Source organism: Rana temporaria, chromosome 3, assembly GCF_905171775.1.
Source record: "Rana temporaria chromosome 3, aRanTem1.1, whole genome shotgun sequence".
Classification (NCBI taxonomy): domain Eukaryota; kingdom Metazoa; phylum Chordata; class Amphibia; order Anura; family Ranidae; genus Rana; species Rana temporaria.
In genome coordinates, this window is record NC_053491.1 from 16,202,178 (window position 1) to 16,218,932 (window position 16,755).

Here is a 16,755-nt window from a genome sequence, read left to right on the forward strand (position 1 = left end):
CCCACCTCTCAGCCCCGGTCATATGATCGTGACGTCAAGCGGCCCCGGTTGCGCGAGCGGTGCGTTGGAGGTGTGAGAGGAGCGGAGAGGGAGCTCCGGAGCCCTGGAGGTAATGTGTGAGGAGAGCCGAGGATTTGAGGTGGGAGGGCGGCCTCCTGTGTGTATATAGATGTGAGGGGCTCACCCCAATCCTACTGACAGGCCAGCTCAGGGGGCTCATTCACACAAGGTGACTTCCCATAATGTGTGTTGTATGTTTTATGCATGCATTGTAAAAAGCATCGCCAGGTTTTATTTTTTATTTTTTTTGCTGTACGGCGTCATTGGTTGTTTCAGGCGATGACCATGTGATCTGGCTCCGAACAGTGCCGGTAGCGGAGCCGTACGGCATCATTGGTGATTATGGTTATCCATTCCAGCCAATGATGATGTTTGGCCAGACGCAACCCACATCCTGGCAACGACTGACCTATTTGTGTTGGTTGCTAGGACGCTGGCGGCTGGGCTGTACAGTGTCTTTGGTTGCTAGGGTGCAGGTAGCTGAGTTTGGCAGGGTGCGAGTGGTTGTACTCCAACATGCATTGTTACGGCGCACCATTTCAGCCAATGACGCTGTCTGGCTCGGCTACACCAGCATACTGTCAGCCAATGCTATAAGTCCGTGATTGCTAGGATGCTGGCGGCTGGGCCGTACAGTGTCTTTTGTTGCTAGGACGCTGGCGGCTTGGCCGTACAGTGTCTTTGGTTGCTAGGACACTGGCGGCTGGGCCGTACAGTGTCTTTGGTTGCTAAGGTGCAGGTAGCTGAGTTTGGCAGGGTGCAAGTAGCAGAGCTGTACTCCATTATGCTTTTGTTACGGTGCACCATTTCAGCCAATGACGCTGTCTGGCTCAGCTACACCAGCATCCTGTCAGCCAATGCTTTAGTCAGTGGTTGCTAGGATGCTGGCGGCTGGGCCGTACAGTGTCTTTGGTTGCTAGGACGCTGGCGGCTTGGCCGTACAGTGTCTTTGGTTGCTAGGACACTGGCGGCTGGGCCGTACAGTGTCTTTGGTTGCTAGGGTGCAGGTAGCTGAGTTTGGCAGGGTGCAAGTAGAAGAGCTGTACTCCATCATGCATTGTTACGGTGCACCATTTCAGCCAATGACGCTGTCTGGCTCAGCTACACCAGCATCCTGTCAGCCAATGCTATAAGTCCGTGGTTGCTAGGACGCTGGCGGCTGGGCCGTACAGTGTCTTTGGTTGCTAGGGTGCAGGTAGCTGAGTTTGGCAGGGTGCAAGTAGCAGAGCTGTACTCCATCATGCATTGTTACGGTGCACCATTTCAGCCAATGACGCTGTCTGGCTCAGCTACACCAGCATCCTGTCAGCCAATGCTATAAGTCAGTGGTTGCTAGGATGCTGCTGGCTGGGCTGCACAGTGTCATTGGTCGCAAGGGTGCAGGCAGATGAGCTGTATAGCATGCTTGGTTGTTGTTGTGGACCATAAAACCAATGACACGGTCTGGTTAAGCCATCACCAGCAACCAATAATGTTATGGTTGCTATGATGCTGGCAGCTGGCCCACACAGCATCGTTGGTTGCTAGTGCGCAGGTAGCTGAGAAGTACGGCATCACTGATTGTGATGGTACACCTTAACAGCCAATCACGCTGTCTGGCCCAGCATCCTAGCAACCAATGATGTTATATGTCATTGGTTGCTAGGATGCTGGCAGCTGGCCCACACAGCACTGTTGGCTGCTAGTGCGCAGGTAGCTGAGCATTTTAATGGTGCACCATAACAGCCAATGACGCTGTCTGGCCCAGCATCCTAGCAGCCAATGACTCTGTGATTGGCTGCTTGGATACTGGAGACTTTGATGCCATTGGTGGTTGGGGAGCATGCTGCTGAGCTGTACAGCATCATTGGTTGTCGCAAATAATGACCACCAGCATCCTAGAAACCAGTGACACTATGGGGGTTATTTACAAAAGGCAAATCCACTTTTCACTACAAAGTGCACTTGAAAATTGCAATAAAAGTGCACTTGGTTGCTATGGTGCAGTCAGCTGGTTGTACAGAATAATTGGTTGTTATGGTGTAGCGCAGGGTTAAGCAATTAGTGGACCTCCAGCTGTTGCAAAACTACAAGTCCCATCATGCCTCTGTCTCTGGGTATCATGCTTGTGGCTGTCAGAGTCTTGCAATGGCTCATGGGATTTGTAGTTCTGCAACAGCTGGAGGTCCGCTAATTGCATATCCCTGGTGTAGCATAATGACCAGTGACACTGTCTGGCCCAGCCACCACTGTCATGCTAGCAACCAGTGCTGCTATGTGTCATTGGTTGCTAGGAAGTTGGCAGCACAACATCTTTGGTTGCTAGGATGCATGCATGTGAGCCATACAACATTCTGTGTGTCATTCATTGCTAGGGTGCAAACAGCTGAGTTTTTATAGCATAATTGTTTTTTTATGGTGCACCGTAACAGCCAGTGATGCCGTCTGGCCTAGGCACCACCATCATCCCAGCAGCCAATGATTCCATATGTCATTGGATGCTTGCAGCGCAGCATCATTGGTTGCTAGGATGCTGGCAGCTGGCCCACACAGCACTGTTGGTTGCTAGTGCGCAGGTAGCTGAGAAGTACAGCATCACTGGTTATGATGGTGCACCATCACCACAGCCAATGACGCTGTCTGGCCCAGCATCCTAGCAACCAATGATGTTATGTGTCATTGGTTGCTAGGATGCTGGCAGCTGGCCCACACAGCATCGTTAGTTGCTAGTGCGCAGGTAGCTGAGAAGTACAGCATCACTGATTGTGATGGTGCACCATAACAGCCAATGACACTGTCTGGCCCAGCATCCTAGCAGCCAATGACTCTGTGATTGGTTGCTAGGTTACTGGAGACTTTGATGCCATTGGTGGTTGGGGAGCATGCAGCTGAGCTGTACAGCACCATTGGTTGTCGCAAATAATGACCATCAGCATCCTAGAAACCAGTGACACTATGGGGGTTATTTACAAAAGGCAAATCCACTTTGCACTACAAAGTGCACTTGAAAATTGCACTAAAAGTGCACTTGGTTGCTAGGGTGCAGTCAGCTGGTTGTACAGCATAGTTGGTTGTTATGGTGTAGCATAATGACCAGTGACACTGTCTGGCCCAGCCACCACTGTCATGCTAGCAACCAGTGTAGCTATGTGTCATTGGTTACTAGGAAGTTGGCAGCACAACATCTTTGGTTGCTAGGATGCATGCAGGTGAGCCATACAACATTCTGTGTGTCATTCGTTGCTAGGGTGCAGACAGCTGAGTTTTTATAGCATCATTGTTTTCCCGAGGCGTCTTTCAGGACAGCACCTTGAGATATCATGATCCTCCCACTCCATCAGGAAACACCTTCTTTCATCCTTTTAAAAGGAGGCCCCTCCTTGCACTCCTCAGTTTTTGTGTTTCCTCCTCCGGAGGGAGCATCTTCTTGGGAAGGGTCTGATGTCTCAGGTGCTGCCTGAAAAACGGACCTTTTTCCCTTACCTTTTTTTCAGGGACTGTCCGCTCTCCCGTGCCACCCGCGCGGCGGTGATGGTAGTCGGGCTCCTCTCTCTCCCGGTGCTCAGTGGAGCCAGCCTTCGGCGATCGTGAGGTGCCTCGTTTTTGCGGGGCGTCGCCATTTTGGCGTAGCCTGGTCGCCGGAGAGGCGCGTCATTTCCGGCGCGCCAGGAGGAGGGGTAGGGCGGACGCTGGAGCCTACTTCCGCTTCCTGGTCCGGCGCAGCGGCGCTATTGGAGTCCGGGAAGCGCCGTGGATGCCACAGAGAACGCTGATTCCTGCGATGGAGACTGCAGATGCATCAGCGGTGGAGACAGGCACGGGCACCAGCAGGACCTCGGCGGGAAGCAGCAACGTAAGTCTGTTTTTCCCCAGGGGTGAGGGTTCTCTCCTTTTTTTTGGGATTTCTCTCTCGGTCTCTTCACTTTTTTCCCTCCAGTGGCATGGGGGCCTGTCAGGGCACGGGTGGACACCTTTTGTTCCTAAGTGCACCTAGGTGAGGGGGGGGTCATGTTTGTTTATTGAGACCGGGTCTCATGCTGGATCCCCCTATATTTTTTCTTCTCTCCCTGTTCCTTTTTTTAGGTCAAGCCTGAAAAAAAGAGATGTCCTTCTTGTAAGGAGAAAATGGGGGAAAGTTGGAAGAAGCCATGGTGTAAGGCATGTATAGCAGCCTTAGTACAGAAAGAGTCAGCCTCAGTCAGAGAGGAATTGATGGCTTCTGTCAAAGATGAGCTTTTGGCCACCTTTCAGACTATGAGAGAGTCATTAGCTCCTGTCGCCATTTCTCAGCCCTCCACATCACAGTCTTCGCAGGAGACAGGGTGGGCTCCTAGGCCCTCAGATAACGAGGGGTCCAGGGATAGTCAGCCTCAGGCCCCCTCTAGTGAGGACTCAGAAAATGAGGAAGAAATAGAGCCTCCCTCAAAATTTAAGCTGTCCCTGGAGGATGTGGATGGCCTCCTCAGGGCTATTTATGCCACTTTAGGTCTCAGTGAGGAAAAGAGGGACTTAAGCCTGCACGATCGCATGTATGCCGGTCTCTGCGAGCCCAAGGGGCGTACATTTCCAGTTCACCCGGTCATCTCCGAAACAATCTTGCGGGAATGGCAGGACCCAGAAAAGAAACCATTTTTTTCAAAATCCCACAAAAGGAGGTTTCCCTTTGGAGAAGATCCATCAGTCGTGTGGAACAAAATTCCTAAACTCGACGCAGCTTTTTCCCAGGTGTCTAGGTCCACAGATTTATCCTTTGAGGATATGGGGATCCTGAAGGACCCAATGGATAAACGAATGGATCTTCTCCTTAAAAAAGCCTGGCAGTCTATTATGGTTAACCTCAAGCCTGCCATGGCTACCACCTGTGTGGCACGCAACCTAGAGTTCTGGTTAGACAAGCTCAAAGCTCATATTGAGGCAGACTCCCCAAAACAGGACATTTTGGATTCTTTTTCTACCATTTCTGCAGCCGTAGCCTATATGGCAGATGCCTCGGCTGAGGCGATCAAAATGTCCGCTAGATCCGCTGCTTTAGCCAACTCAGCCAGAAGGGCTTTATGGCTCAAGACCTGGCCTGGTGACACAGCCTCCAAAAGCAAGCTGTGTGGAATCCCGTTTTCTGGGGATCTTCTCTTCGGCCCTGAACTGGATAGTATCCTGGACAGGACGGCCGACAAGAAGAAGGCCTTCCCGGTCAAAAATAAGAACCCCCCTCCCAAGCGTTTTTTTCGGGCCTTTAAGCAGCAAGATAAGGGGAAAAGACCGCAGGGAAAAAGGAACTGGGCAGCGCAGAAGGGCAAAGGAAAGGGAGTCCTTTTCAATCCTCCTGCGCCGGCCAATAAGCCGCAATGACTCGACCCTGAGGGTAGGCGGGAGGTTACAGGGGTTCCTTCCGCAGTGGTCAGCTGTATCAAACAACCAGTACATACTGACCACTCTAGCTCAGGGATACGCTATAGAATTCTCAGAAACCCCGCCAAAGAGATTTCTGGTCACCCAGGCCCCAAGGGATCCAGTGAAGTACGTAGCGCTAAAGTCCTCGTTGTTGGAACTTCAACAGCAGGGGGTGTTGGTCAGGGTTCCCCTGGTAGAACAGGGCAGAGGGTTCTATTCCCATGTATTCCTAGTAAGGAAACCTACGGGGAAGTTCAGGCTGATATTAAACTTAAAGCCCTTAAACAGATGTGTCCTGTACAGGAGATTCAAAATGGATTCAATATTCTCAATCCGGAATCTACTGACGCCAGATTGCTACATGGCGTCGATAGACCTGAGGGATGCGTACCTTCACGTACCTATCTCCCCTCAGTCCCAGACGTTTCTCAGACTGGCGGTAGAGATGGGGGGTCAAGTCCAGCACTTCCAGTACAGGGCCCTCCCCTTCGGGCTGTCATCATCACCTCGGATCTTTACGAAGGTGCTGGCGGAAGCCCTAGCCCCGCTGCGGCTACAAGGAATAGCAGTCATCCCTTACTTGGACGACCTCCTCTTCTTTGCTCCCTCAGAGGGAAAATTGTTGAAGGATCTTTCTCTGGCGCGAACCCATTTGGAATCCCTAGGATGGATTTTAAACCTTCAAAAATCCGCCCTGGTTCCTTCTCAGAAGATTCGTTTTCTGGGATACCAGGTGGATTCGCGGAACCAGAGAATTTTTCTCCCCCCAGAAAAAGCATCCAAGGTCTTGGACACTGTTCGGTTGCTTCAGTCCCATCAGTCTTTGACGGTCAGACAGGTAATGGCATCCCTAGGAATTTTGACCTCCACCATGCCGGCGGTCCAATGGGCGAGGTTACATTTCAGGCCCCTGCAGGCTTTTCTTTTAAAGACATGGGATCGGAAAACCAGTTCTCTGGACACCCGGGTAAAAATTCCGGCCCGGGTAGTAAGATCCCTTTACTGGTGGAAAAACCAGCGGGTGCTTGCAGAGGGTCTGGAGTGGTCCTTCCCCGTGGGACTGAGGCTCACCACGGATGCCAGCGCCTGGGGATGGGGAGCGCATCTAGAAGAGAAATTCTCACAGGGGAGGTGGTCAAGGGAGGAAGCCCTGCATTCCTCAAATTGGAGGGAACTAAAGACGGTGGCCCTGGCACTAGTGGAGTTTGCTCCATTTCTCAGAGGCCATCATGTTCAGGTCCTATCGGACAACGCTACAACAGTAGCATACTTGAACAGGCAGGGGGGTACAAGAAGCCCTTCGCTTCTATCCCTGGCCACAGAGATTCTCTCCTGGGTAGAGAGCAATTTACTCTCCTTGACAGCCCTACACCTAAAGGGGTCCCTCAATACGGTGGCGGATTTCTTAAGCAGACACCAGATTCGGGAGTCAGAGTGGTCCCTGAATGCGGAGGTCTTCTCAGAGATCACCAGCAGGTGGGGTCTCCCAGAGGTAGACTTATTTGCCTCGAGGGAGAACTCCCAGGTAGGAAAATACTTTTCGCTGAGTCGGGGGGATGGGTCCCTAGGGGTAGACGCTCTGTCGCATCCCTGGGATTTCCGCCTCTGCTTTGCCTTTCCCCCGTTTCAGCTAATTCCCCTAGTTCTGAGGAAAGTTCAGCGAGAAGGTGTGCCGGTCATTCTCATCGCCCCATTCTGGCCCAAGAGGGCATGGTTTGCAACGCTTCTAGCCTTGTCAACCAGGCCTTACTGGCACCTGCCCCTCAGGCAGGACCTCCTAGTTCAGGGTCCAATTTTTCACCCAGATGTGGCACGGCTGTCCTTGACCGCGTGGCTTCTGAAAGGGAAATCCTGAGTGGAAAGGGGTTCTCCGACCGCTTGGTTTCCACCTTACTCAACAGCAGGAAGAAAGTAACCCGAGCCATTTACACCAAGGTTTGGAAAGTTTTTTCCTCTTGGTGTAGCTCTTCGAGTCAGGACCCTAGGGAACTAAAATCTATCCTGGAATTTTTACAGGAGGGGGCTGATAAGGGCTTGGCTGTTAGCACCCTTAAGGTACAGGTATCCGCACTTTCAGTTTTTTTGGAAAGATCTGTAGCCATAGAACCATTGGTGGTGAGATTTTTTAGATCTCTTTTGAGGTCTAGACCACCAAGGTTAAAGGGTTTCCCGAAGTGGGAACTCTCAGTGGTCTTGAGATCTTTGGCAAGCAAGCCTTTTGAACCCTTAGGGGAAGCTTCAGTTAGGAACCTTACCTTTAAAACTTTATTTTTAATCGCTATTACCTCAGCACGTAGGATCAGCGAGTTGCAGGCCCTGTCAGTAAAGGAGCCTTATTTATGTATATTTTCAGATAGGGTAGTGATTAAAACTGACCCTAAGTTTTTGCCCAAAGTGGCTTCTAACAGGAATCGTGTACAGGACATTGTACTTCCCACTTTTTGTTCTAACCCTTCGGGTGAAAAAGAATTATTTTTTCATATGTTGGATGTCAAACGGGTCTTGTTGTATTATTTAGAAATAACAAACCCGTTTAGACGCTCGGATTCTTTATTTGTCCTTTTTGGGGGTAACAAAAGGGGTCAGCAGGCATCTAGGGGAACACTAGCTAGATGGCTGAAGCTGGCTATCAGGGAGGCTTATTTACAGTCAGGCCTGACTCCGCCAGAAGGTATCCGTGCCCATTCGACCAGAGCTCTCGCAACTTCCTGGGCAGAAAGAGCTGGTGCCACGCCGGAGCAAATCTGCAGGGCAGCGACGTGGTCAAGTTTCCACACGTTCGTGCGACACTATAGGTTGGACCTCGCCTCAGCTAGTGATCAGGCTTTTGGCAGGAAGGTCCTACAAGCTGTCGTCCCGCCCTAAGGTAGTAAGTCTCTGTGGTCCTCTCAAGGTGCTGTCCTGAAAGACGCCTCGGGAAAATACAAGTTAGGCTTACCGGTAACTTGTTTTCCAGAAGTCTTTCAGGACAGCAACGACCCACCCTATTTGTTTGTGATGTACTATGCTGTGACTAACATATATGCTTGTGTGTTCCAGCCGGGGCCGGAGGTTTTCTCTATAACAACTGAGGAGTGCAAGGAGGGGCCTCCTTTTAAAAGGATGAAAGAAGGTGTTTCCTGATGGAGTGGGAGGATCATGATATCTCAAGGTGCTGTCCTGAAAGACTTCTGGAAAACAAGTTACCGGTAAGCCTAACTTGTATTTTTTTTTATGGTGCACCGTAACAGCCAGTGATGCCGTCTGGCCTAGGCACCGCCATCGTCCCAGCAGCCAATGATGCCATATGTCATTGGATGCTTGCAAGCACAGCATCATTGGTTGCTAGGACGCAGGCAGCTGAACCATACAGCATCATTGTTATGGTGCATACCGGAATTGTACTCTCTTGCTATGCAGTGGTGATGTATTGAAGGTGTCGAGTCTGTTCACCTGTATGTATGTTCACTTTGCAATGTTACTGAGGGCTCATTCAGACTAGAGGTCGACCGATATGTGTTTTTCTCTGGCCGATGCCGATATTTGGAAATCGGGGCGGCCGATGGCCGATATGTGTTGCCGATTTTTGCGGCCGATATTTTAGGCCGATTTTTATTAAATTTTTTCCTTCATCTCAAAAAACCTAGGTTGGAGATGTGGGGAGGAGATAATTGTTTAGGTTGGAGAGGTGGGGTGCAGCCTATCAGTATCCATAAGTTCCACATCAGTGCCCACCAGTGCCACCTCATTAGTGCAGACTATCAGTGCCCACCAGTGCCACCTCACCAGTGCATATCACATCAGTGCCCACCAGTGCCACCTCATTAGTGCAGACCATCAGTGCCAACCAGTGCATATCACATCAGTGCCAACCAGTGCATATCACATCAGTGCCAACCAGTGCATATCACACCAGTGCATATCGCATCAGTGCCCACCAGTGCATATCGCATCAGTGCCCACCAGTGCATATCGCATCAGTGCCCACCAGTGCATATCGCATCAGTGCCCACCAGTGCATATCGCATCAGTGCCCACCAGTGCATATCGCATCAGTGCCCACCAGTGCATATCGCATCAGTGCCCATCGCATCAGTGCTTATCGCATCAGTGCCCACCAGTGCTTATCGCATCAGTGCCCACCAGTGCTTATCGCATCAGTGCCCACCAGTGCATATCACATGAGTGCCCACCAGTACAGCCCAATGTTATTCATTGCCACCTAATCAATGCCCACCAGCGGAGCGCTCCAGGCTCCGTTCCATCTCCTAGCCCAGCACAATAAAGTTCCATTTGTCCCTGGCCCTGACGTGCTGCCCCGCCTCAACCTGCAATCTCCAGAATGCAGAGCGGGCCAGTAACAGCCAATCGGCGGCCGCCGCTGCCGACATCCTCCACTCTGAAAAAAAACGTCCCCTGACGTGCTGCGTGCCCTGCCTCTGTATACAAACTCCAGAATGCAGCGCGGGCCGGCAGTTACCCGTGCTGAAATAGAAAAAAAAAGCCAGCAGCGGGTGATCGAGCGAGCGGGCGGGCAGGTGGACAGATAATCGGCCTATTTTTGAAAATAATCGGCCGATGCCGATATCTTCAAAAAGGTGAAATATCGGCCGACCTCTAATTCAGACCTGTGTTGCCCTCTAAACAGCAATCTACGGTTGGATTACTTTTCAGAGGGCATTTGAAAGGTGGTGAGAAGGAATCCTAACACCCCCCTTATTGTCTGATTATACCGTATAATGTCGCACTACTGAGCCACTGCACACGTTTGTGACACGTCCTCATTAAAATCAATGGGCGCGTTAGACAGGTGGTACTGCCTGCACCTTTGTGGCCACAGCATGTGTACAGCCCCATCTGGCTCTATTGGGACAGTTTAGGGGGGGGGGGGGCGGGCTTAAAACGGTGGCTCAGCCACCTTCTTTTTTTTTTTTTTTTTTTTTAACCACCTATCTGAAAGAGCACCTAAGGGATTGTTCTCACTAGCGGAGGAGGAGATGGTAAAATGCCTGCGGTTGAGCCACGTTTTTACCTCCCTCCCCCGGGATTTAAAGTGGAACTAAACCCATTGATTTCATGGTTTAGCAAAAAGTGGAACCTCGGATTACGAGCATAATCTGTTCCAGGAGAATGCTTGTAATCCAAAGCACTCGCCTATCAAAGCGAGTTTCCCCATTGATGTCAATGGAAACAAAAATAATTTGTTCCGCATTGACTTCTATGGCATGCAATACCGCATGTGGCCAGAGGTGGGGGCTCGCGAGAGAGCCTTGGAAATACTTGGAAAATGCCCGAGGACAGCTCGGCTGAACTCTGGGAAAGGCTCGGGAACTGAGTTTTTTCCGAGTATTTCCGAACGGCTCGGCTCCGGCGCCCCCGCATCTCTGGCCAAAGGTACTGCACACCGCTGTGGCTTGAATCCTGCCCGTTTTGCGAGACAACACTCGCTGACCGAGTCGGGATTTAAAAAAAAAAAAATGCTCATATTGCGAAACGCTCGTCAACCGCAGTACTCGCAATCCGAGGAATTTTCCCAACATGCCGGAATGTAACTGTCACATTGGTTGAGCTCTCAACCAAACTGTCAAACTATCAAATGGGTGGTGATCACATGTGCAGCGCCATCGCAGTTGCAGATCAAACCGAGGCTAAGATGGCAGATTCCTTGAAAAGGAGAGGAGGGTTTAGTTCCGCTTTAAAGAAGGAAGTGATACAACACCAAAATCTCTGAGGAATGTTTCCAACACCTTGTGTATATGCCACAAAGAATAAAGTATAAAAGTATATTTTCCCAAAAAAGTGCGCTCGTGAGACCGCTGCGCAAATAGGGCGTGACAGAAAGTATTGCAACGACCAACATTTTATTCTCTAGGGTGTTAGAATAAAAAATATATATAATGTTTGGGGGTTCTAATTAGAGGGAAGGAGATGGCAGTGAAAACAGACAGGAGAAGCTCCATTAGCATTGCTGGTTGTCTTGTCATACCAACGGCCACCACAAGATGGCGCCAGACCACAGTAAGAAAGTATAGGCCTGCAGAAGGCCACAAAGCCACGTCCTCAATTACCGGCCGGCACGATCGCGCGGCGGGGGGAGCATGGAGACACAGGATGCGCCAGGTCGCTGATTCTAGTCGTTAAAGCGACCTGGCGCCTAGAGTTTGTCAAAACCTGATTTGGTGTGACCTCCCCTTTGCCTTCAAACCAACATCAATTCTTTTAGGTAGACTTGCACACAGTTTCTGAAGGAACTTGGCAGGTAGGTTGTTCTATGTACATCTTGGAGAACTAAACACAGATCTTCTGTGGATGTCGACTGCCTCAAATCCTTCTCTCTTCATGTCATCCCAAGCAGACTCCATGATGGTGAGATCAGGGATCTGTGGGGGCCAAACCATCACTTCCGTGACTCCATCTTCTTCTTTACACTGAAGATGGTTCTTAACCACTTAACCCCCGGACCGTATTGCTGGTCAAAGACCAGAGCACTTTTTGCGATTCGGCACTGCGTCGCTTTAACTGACAATTGCGCGGTCGTGCGACGTGGCTCCCAAACATAATTGACTTCCTTTTTCCCCCACAAATAGAGATTTCTTTTGGTGGTATTTGATCACCTCTGCGGTTTTTATTTTTCTGCAGGCAAAAAAATCATTGGTGGTATTTGATCACCTCTGCAGTTTTTATTTTTCTGCAGGCAAAAAAATCATTGGTGGTATTTGATCACCTCTGCAGTTTTTATTTTTCTGCAGGCAAAAAAATCTTTGGTATTTGATCACCTCTGCGGTTTTTATTTTTCTGCAGGCAAAAAAAAATCTGAGTTTTTATTTTTATTTTTATTTATTTTTCATGGACACCGCGCCGGTTCTAAGTTTTTAGGTGCGGCCGCGGCTTGGGCCTAGTCCACTGCAATCCTGGGAAAAGGCTGCGGACTAGGCTGAAGGCGTGGCCTCGCCTAAAGAGCGGCCTCGCGGCCTTTTCCCAGGATCGTGGCGAGCTGCGGGATTTTTTAGGCGAGGCCCCGGTTTCGGCCTAGTCCACCACGATCCTGGGAAAAGGTCGCGGACCAGGCCTAAAAAATCCTGACTGCAGCTCGCCACGATCCTGGGAAAAGGCCGCACGCCGCTCTTTAGACGAGGCCACGGCTTCAGCCTAGTCTGCAGCCTTTTCCCAGGATTGCAGTGGACTTAAAGCATTTATTAAAAAAAAAAATTTTTCCCCTTAGATGGATGCTCGTTTTGTCTAGGGGAATCGGCTATTTGTTTTAAAATATGATCCGTACTTACCGTTTTCGAGATGCATCTTCTTCCCTCGCTTCAGGGTATGGGTCTTCGGGAGTGGGCGTTCCTTCTTGATTGACAGTCTTCCGAGAGGCTTCCGACGGTCGCATCCATCGCGTCACTCGTAGCCGAAAGAAGCCGAACGTCGGTGCGGCTCTATACTGCGCCTGCGCACCGACGTTCGGCTTCTTTCGGAAAATCGTGACGCGATGGATGCGACCGTCGGAAGCCTCTCGGAAGACTGTCAATCAAAAAGGAACGCCCAGTCCCGAAGACCCATACCCGGAAGTGGTGGAGAAGATGCATCTCGTAAACGGTAAGTACTGCTCATATTTTAAAACAAATAGCCGATTCCCCTAGACAAAACGAGCAGGAATCTAAGGGGGAAATGTGTTCTCTAAGGGTGAACTACCGCTTTAAGCATGCCTTGAAAACTGTATATAAACTTGAGATCTAGCCATTAAAGTTGTCTTTCATTTGAAACCAGAACAGAGCTGTCTGTCTCATGTTTGGGGGGATTCTTATGGGTCGTGTTCGTTTGCCTGATTGTGGAGTGTCGATAAGCTGTCTTGGGTGGAATGGAATATCATGAACGGATTTAACCCCTGTCCCATTTAAGGGTTCCGTTACAAGGCCCAAGCCGCAGACTCACCTAAAAGCTTAGGACCGGCGCGGTGTCCAGGGAAAAAAAAAAAAACTTGATTTGTATGGTGATTGGAGTTTTTTTTTTAATAAAATAAAAAAAATCTCTGATTTATTTTTTTTTGCCTAAAATCGCCCGGCCCTAGCGGCCGAGCGGGATTTTCCCAGGATCGCGGCGAGCTGTGGGCAGGATTTTTAGGCGAGGCCATGGCTTCGGCCTAGTCCACGGAGTGCCGACCTATGGGAAAAAAATCTTATTTGATTAGAATTTTAATTAATTTTTCCCTCGCGACTCGATTTAAATCGTAAAAAACGAACGCCGGGCGCATGTACGTTTGTGAATCGGCGTAACTAGCTCATTATGCCTTTTTATCGTGCAGGTTATCCTTCTTCTTTTTTTATTTATTTTTTTATTTAAACAGGGTTTACAACCTCCTCCAAACTGTTATATAATGAAAGCGTGTGCTGTGACCAGAGATCTCCTTTTAACTACTCTGCTCTTTTTGTGGCTTCTTGATAAGTGGTGGATCCCCTCGTGTTGTCGCAATGTGCTTTAGTATAAAGTTTCTCGTACTTTTAACACTTCTGCATTTAACTTCCTGTTGTGACCATACTAGGCTGCCATCTGTGCTAATTCTTGCTTTACATATGCAGCTTCTTTTTTTTCTTCTTTTTTTTAATGAACGGCCTGCAATTAATGATAGTCAAAGACAAAGGGCTAGATTCAGGTATCTGCGCCTGATCTTACGGCAGCGCAGCGTATCGTTTTTACGCTACGCTGCCGCAACTTACAGGAGCAAGTGCAGTATTCACAAAGCACTTGCTCCGTAAGTTGCGGCGGCGTAGCGTAAATGGGGCCGGCGTAAGCGCGCGTAATTCAAATGTGTAAGGGGGGCGTGTTTTATGTTGATGTGTGTTGACCTGACGTGATTGACGTTTTGTACGAACGGCGCATGCGCCGTCCGTGTACATATCCCAGTGTGCATTGCTCCAAATGACGTCGCAAGGACGTCATTGGTTTCGACTTGAACGTAAATTACGTCCAGCCCTATTCGCGAACGACTTGCGCAAACAACGTAAAAAATTCAAAAATCGAAGCGGGAACGACGTCCATACTTAACATTGAGTGCGCTTTATAGAAGCAGGCACAACGTTGCGCCGAAAAAGCCTTGCGCAAACGACGTAAAAAACGAACGCCGGGCGCACGTACGTTTGTGAATCGACGTAACTAGGTCATTTGCATATTCTACGCCGAAAACAACGGAAGCGCCACCTAGCGGCCAGCGTGAGAATGCACCCTAGGATACAACGGCTAAGAGACTTATGCCAGTCGGATCTTAGGCTAATTTCGGCGTATCTTGCTTTCTGAATACAGAAAGTAGATACGCCGGCGCAGCTTTGAATTTACGCGGCGTATCTATGGATACGCCGGCGTAGTTCTTTGCTGGATCTAGCCCATAGAGCCTAATGCATATAATCTAGAGGACTTCTGCCTTGTATGGATGGCTGTACCTTTCGCATAACTAAAGTGCTTTTTGTTTTGCCTTTTTTTTTTTTTTTGCCCTTTCTTATCCATTTGCCTTACCTGACACTTTTTTTTTTTTTTTGTTTACAAGTTTAAATTTAGTATTTTTTGCTAGAAAATTTCTTGGAACCCCCAAACATTGTATTTTTATAGTTTTTTTTTTCCTGCAGAGAGAATAAAATGGCGGTTGTTGCAATATTTTATGTCGCAAATAAAAAAAAAATACACTTTGATGAATTAAAAAAATAAACAGTGAAGTTAGCCAAATTGTTTTGTTAGGTGAAAGGTGTTCTGCTGAGTGAATAATGTGTGCTGAGTGTCACGGTTTAAAACCGCGTACGCTCATGGAATGGCGACAAACTAAGGTACTTAAAAGGTGTTGCTTTAAAATTTTTTTACAGGTTACCTGCTTGGAGTTGGAGAAGTCCAAACAAAATTGGCGTCCTTTTTTTCCCCACAAATAGAGCTTTCTTTTGGTGGTATTTGATCACCTCTGTGGTTTTAATTTTTTGCGCTATAAACAAAAAAAAAGCGACAATTTTGAAAATAAATAAATATTTTTTGCTATAATAAATATCCCCCAAAAATATATACAAAAATTCATTTTTTTTCCTCAGTTTAGGCCGATACGTATTCTTCTACATATTTTTGGTAAAAAAAATCGCAATAAGCATATTTTGATTGGTTTGCGCAAAAGTTATAGCTTCTACAAATAGGGGACTGTTTTATGGCATTTTTATTATTTATTTTTTTTTTACTAGTAATGGCGACGATCAGTGATGTTTGTCGTGACTGCAACATTATGGCGGACACATCGGACACTTTTGACACCATTTTGGGGACCATTGTCATTTATACAGCGATCACTGCTATAAAAATGCACTAATTACTGTAAAAATGTGATTGGCAGTGAAGGGGTTAACAGTAGGGGGTTCTGCAGGGGTTAAATGTGTCCTAGAAAGTGATTCTGTTACTGTTGGGGGGCGTGGCTACACGTGACACGTCACTGATGACCTTTCCTAATCACGGGAACGGTCATCAGTGACAGTGTCACTAGGCAGAATAGGGAAATGCCTTGTTTACAAAGGCATCCGCCCCCCCATTCTACTCTTGCCGACCGCAATCGCGGTACTCCCAGGGACATCGCGTTCCCTGGACCCGTGGCCGCACTCGAGAGGCACACGGTGGCGCATGTGCGCCCGCTGGGCGGCAGATTTAAATGGACGTACCTGGCTTGTCCCCTGTCCTCCAAGGCATGTACATCTTTGTGGCCCCGGCGCTGGGAGAGCATTACTTTGCCCAGGGGCCCATGATGCTATTAAGATGGCCCTGCCTAAATGAATACTATTTTAGTCGATTAAGCTATGACTAAAACAATTGAGATGACTAAAATACGACTCAAACTAAAATTTTATTTTTAGTCAAAAGACTAAAACTAAATTGAACTATAACTTCAAAATGAAGACTGGTGTTTAGTCCATGTTTATACCTCAATACCATAAATAATATATTCATTTTTTTTTTCACTCCAGCAGTATATGAGTTTGGAAATTGTTGAGAAATGTTAACAAATGTATTACAATTTAATTACACTCGTTAGATCTTAGTAGGCTAAAATGAGTTTTAGACAACTAAAATGTCCTGGAGATTTGGTGGAATAAATACGACTAAAACTAAAACAATTGCAGAAGACTAAAAATAAATAGAAATTTGCTGCCAAAAATAACACCGATAAGACCCCTTTCACACTCAGACCGCCCGAGCTTTGACGGCAAGGGCCGTTGGTTATAGCGGCGCTTTTACCCGCGTGCTTTTAACCCCAAAGAAGGGGTTGAAAGTAGACATGTGCAATTCGTTTAGTTTCTAGTTCATTTTTTATCAAATTTTGAGAAATTTGTTGAT

At 48.4% G+C, this 16,755-nt stretch overlaps 1 protein-coding gene across 1 annotated transcript in view; it reads left to right on the forward strand.

Moving 5' to 3' along the window:
• SPG21 (SPG21 abhydrolase domain containing, maspardin) overlaps positions 1-16,755 on the forward strand; it is a 65,026-nt gene continuing 48,271 nt past the window's right edge. Inside the window, exon 1 of the mRNA XM_040342308.1 lies at positions 1-109. The gene's annotated coding sequence lies outside the window, so the exon portion shown is untranslated. The remainder of the gene's footprint in view (positions 110-16,755) is intronic.